The sequence below is a fragment of the Elephantulus edwardii genome, unplaced genomic scaffold (genome assembly GCF_000299155.1).
Source record: "Elephantulus edwardii isolate Elephantulus edwardi_28Jun2011 unplaced genomic scaffold, EleEdw1.0 scaffold00045, whole genome shotgun sequence".
NCBI classification, from domain to species: domain Eukaryota; kingdom Metazoa; phylum Chordata; class Mammalia; order Macroscelidea; family Macroscelididae; genus Elephantulus; species Elephantulus edwardii.
Window position 1 is genome coordinate 18,877,089 of NW_006399795.1, and position 5,286 is coordinate 18,882,374.

A 5,286-nucleotide genomic window follows, 5' to 3' on the forward strand; every position below is an offset into this window, starting at 1 on the left:
AGATGATCTGTTCTTCATATAGAATGATAGGACACATGCCTGGTGTACACCCTTCCTGATTGTGAACCATGTAGTGTTTCCTTGCTCTGTTCTGACGACTGCGTCCTGGTGAAAGTACAGGTTTCACACAAACACAAGAAAATATTCTGGAATTCTCATTCACCTGAGGCAGCCACAGTCAAATGTTGTGATCCATATAGTCATATACCTTTGCATAGTCAATGAAACACAGATCCACATTCCTCTGGTACTCTGTGCTTTCAGCCAAGATCTACTTAACATTCCTTAGTACCATGGCCTCTTCTAAACCCACCCTGCACTTCTCACAGGTCTCTGTTGATGTGCTGTTCTGCTCTGGTTGTTTTTGGATAATTTTCAGCAGAATATTTTTTGCATGTGATAATTAATGATATTGCTTGATATAGGCATGCAATTATTTGAGAAGCTGGACTCTTTGAGGAAGAATGTGGCATTAAGATTGGAGAGAACGACAGAAATTGACAGAATCTGTTCTGGAAAACAGTGTTTTCAAATTTTGTAAATAAACTATTATAATAATTAAAAAAGAAAAAATTTTGGAGGGAGACACAGTAACCTGTGTTTTGCAGATGGCACAAGCTTGTTTGCTGAAAGTGAGTAGAACTTGAAGCACTTGTTGCAGAAGCTCAGAAAAATACATCCTAATATAGATTGCATCTCATTGTCAAGAAAACAAAGATTCTTGCTCCTGGACCAATAGGCAATATCATAATAGATGGGGAAGAGATGAAACTGTCAACAACTTGATCTTACTTTAATCCACAATTACTACCATTGATGCCAGCAGTTAGGAAGTAAAGAAATGCATTGCACTGGTAATGTGATGTCAGTTTGCGAACGACTAAGGTGCATCTGATCCTCCCCATGGTCTTTCTGATCACTTGTTCTGCATCTGAGAGCTGGACAATGAATAGGGATGACAGAGTAAGACTTGATGTCTTTGAGCTGCGGTCTTGGAGAAGAGCACTAAGCATCCTGTGGACGGCTGAAAGAACAAACAGATATGTCGTGGAAAGGGTGCAGCCAGAGTGCCTTTTGGAGGCAGAAATGATGAGGCTTCACCTCACATACTTTGGACATGTTGCTAGGAGGGGCTATTCCTTGGAGAAGGACACAATGTTTGGAAAGGTAGAGGTCGGCGAAGGAGAGGAAGACCCTTGACCAGGTGGCTTGACATGGTAACTGCCACAATGGGTTCTAATGTCTTAGGAAGTTTGAGGATGGCACAGGATAGGGCAGAGTTCAGATCTGTTGTTCATAGGGTTGCTATGAGTTGTACTGGACTTGATGGCACTTAAGAACAACATAGGCATGCAAAAGCTGGACAATGAAAAAAGAAGACTGATGAAGAATTGACACATTTGAATCATGGAGTTGTGAAGAATACTGAGTATACTACAAATTGCCAGAAGAGTGAACAAATTTCTCAGAGGTTTGTTCGTACAGCCAGAATGTTTCTTAGAAGGATGGAAGGTGAGGCTTTGTCTTGCTTATTATGGGACACTGATTATTAGGGACCAGTGTCTGGAGAAGAACTCAATGCCACTGAGCTTGAGTGATACCATGATTGATGCCGTGGCGATGATGGGACGGCACAGAATCAGACAGTGTTTGTATTGATTGTTCATAGAGTTGCTGTGAGCCAGAGTCTCATGGCACCAAACAAGAACAACATAGACACAGAGAGAAGCAACCAGCACAAATGAAAGAAAGATCAATACCACAAGGGACGTTGTGAGAAAGTGTAGAGAAGCGTAGAAAAGGACTTTTCCCCAGAACAGAGAGAGAGAGAGAGACAGATAGAATTCCCTTGCATCTCCCCACTTCAAAACAATCCTGCTGTCCTCAGTTAATCCTGGCTTGTGCGTGACTTTCCATTGGGTTTTTGAGGCTCAGTAAATCCTTATACATGGAGAGGCTGGTGGATTCGATCTGTTGACCTTTCTGTTAGCAGCATGGCACATAACACTCTGAACAACAAAGGCTTTCCTGCATTCAGATTTTGGCCTGGTGAAATGTGAGAAAATGTCTGTTCTTAAAGGCGCTCACTTGTAGTTTTTCTGCGACAGCAACACTAAACAACAACCAAGGCTATTCATTTCTCAAGTGTGTTACTCTGGTGATCCTAAAGTGGTCCTGAGTGGTGTGAAGCCTTCCTGCTCAAACCTCATGGCCTCTATAGCTCCTTTGGCTCTGTCAAGTATTTTTGTTTTTGTGAGTTTTATTGCTTTTGACATCACTTTTCGTTTTGTTTCCATTTCTAGCTCTTTCCACCCCTGAAATACAGAAAAGCTGTTGGTTTTTAGTGTAGAAAAGAAGAGCTTTTTTAAAAAAAAAATTTATTGTGTGTGTACTGTCAAATCGGATCTGACTGGTACAGAAGGAGATTATCCCTCCTTCTCCAGCAAAGCATCTTGTTGGATTTGAACTGCAAACCTCTGGGATTGCAGTGCAGCTTCTTGCCACTAGGCCACCAGAGCTCCCAAAAGAGCTTTTTCATTTGTTTTGTTTTCTGCCTGAAAGATATGAACCCAAACATTCGCCAACTCAACTTCCGCACGTAAAACTCCATGGCATTGATGCCGTTTTTTGTGTGGTGCCTCCCTTCTCATTGCCCTTTTCTAAGTCTTCCCACCAACGTTATCGTCAACTTGGTGACCCCTAAGCAAAAAGCCCCTATTTTTTTCCCCTCCATCTCACCTATGGTAACCACAGTCTTTGCTTTTTATATATTGGCCTATTTAAGATTATCTGTGAGATCAATTTTTGTCCTTGTGTGTCTTGATTTATTTCACTCCATGTAACCTTTTCCTTCTTAGCTTGTCTTTATTATTTTCAGCATAATGTTCTCAAGGTTCACCCACCATCGCGTGGCATTCATTGGAATGTCACTTCTCTTTCTGCCTGAGGAATATTCTGTAGCGTGGATGGGCAGCATTGAGGTTACCGATTCATCTGTGGGTGGACACTTAAATTGTTTCTAGTTGGCTCTTGTGAATTACACTGCTATGATCATTGTTGTTGTTAGGTGCTGTTGAATTGAGTACGATTCTTAGCGACCCTATGAACAAAATATCTGAACCCTGCTCTATCCTGCACCATCCTCACACATCCTGACACACAAGAGCCCATTGCAGCAGTCACCGTGTCAATCCACCTGGTTGAGGATCTTCCTCTCCCTCGCTGACCCTCCACCCTTCTCAGCATCACGTCCTTCTCCAAGGAATAGCTCCTCCTAGCAACATGTCCAAAGTATGTGAAGTGAAGCCTCATCACTCTTGCCTCCAAAGAACACTCCAGCTGCACCCTCTCCAAGATGTATCCATTTGTTCTCTTGACCATCAGTGGAATGTTCAGCGTTCTTCTGTAACACAACGGCTCAAAGGCATCAATTCTTCTGTCATCCTTACTCATTGTTCATTGTTCAGCTCTCAGTGATTGCCAAGACCATAGCCTGAATCAGACACATCATAGTCCTCAAGCTGACACCATTATTCTTCAGTAATTAATCACTATGTTCCTATTTTCATGTCTGGTTATTTGTAGGCTTGGGATTGCTGGGTCATATTAAATTTTATGGTCAACTTTATTTTAAACACCCAAGCATTTACTCTTACGTCCACTTGCCTTTGAGTCTACACTTCTTATGAGAGTTGGACAGTGAATAGGGATGATAGAAAGAGAATTGATGCCTTTGAGTTGTGGTGCTGGAGAAAAGTGTTGAATAATACCATGGACTGCTAGGAGAACAAACAGGTTTGACCTGGAGAGGGTGAAGCCAGGATGTTCCCTGGAGTCAAGGATTCTGAAGCTTCGTCTGACATACTTTGGACATGTTGCAAAGAGGGACTGGTCCTTGGAGACGGACATCATGTTTGGGAGAGTGGAGGGATGGCACAGGAGAGGAAGACCCTTGATGAGATGGATGGATTCTGTGAGTGGAGTGGTGGGAATGAGTGTGTTTGAGACAGTGAGGTTGGCACAGGATAGAACGACGTTTAGGGCTCTTGTACACGTGGTCACTATGAGTCGCTAATGACTTGATGGCACATAACACAACAACAACATGTAAATGGCCCCATTAACACAACACCACATATTTTGTTTCCAAATACAATTTCAAAATGCATGTCTTAGGAGTCCAGATTCTCACACATATACTGGGGGAGCCTGCAGTGTTAACCTAACATTAGCTTTTTTAGCCATTACCTTAGCCCCTTCTGGTCTCAAACCACCCTAACTGTGGATGCACACAGATCACAAATCAGTAACAGCTGGAGGATCAATATAAGAAGAGATCACTTTCCATACTGGTTCATAGGGTTTTCAAACAAAAGTTCTTACCACTGGATATCATGATGGATGGAGAAGAAACTGAACTATCAACAACTTCATCTTTCTTGGATCCACAATTAACACTCTTGATACCAGCCAGCAGTCAGAAAAGAAGGAGATGCATTGTACTGGAAAGTCTGCAATTAGGGATCTCTCCAAATTATTGAGGAGTAATCATGTCAGCTTGAGGACTAAGGTGCATCTAATTCAGGCCATATTCTTTCCGATCATTTGCCATGCATTTGAGAGCTGGACAGTGAATAAGGATGACCAAAGAATTGACACTCTTTGAGCTGTGGTGTTGGAGAAGAGCACTGAACATCCCATGGACGGCTGAGAGAATTCAAACAGACATGTTTTGGAGAGGGTGCAGCCAAATGCTCTGGAAGGCAGAATGATGAGGCTTCACCTCACACACTTTGGGCATGTTGGTAGGATGGGCTAATCCTTGGAGAGGGACATCATGCTTGGAAGAGTGGAGGGCCGGTGAAGGAGAGGAAGACCCTTTGCCAGGTGGATAAACACAATGAATGATTGCCACAGTGGGCTCTTGTGTGTCAGGAAGTGTGAAGATGGCACAATATAAGACAGGGTTCAGTTCTGTTTTTCATAGTCACTACGAGTCATACTCGACTCAACGGCACCTCACAACAACAACTCCACACTGGGGTGTGTGTGAAAAACACCAGCATAGGAGTGGCAGTGCGACTGTGCTTAAGCATCCAGTGGCATCATTCCTGGCCCATTTCTCACCAGTTTCTGCAAAAAACCCGGCCTACATACCTGCCATCATGTGAGTCATTCTCCTGATGGTTCTTTTTTTTTTTTATTAAATTTTATTAGTTTTAATGAACATTCACAGGGATTCTGGGCTTTCACTCCTTCATTGCCGCACCATTCTCTCCACCCTCC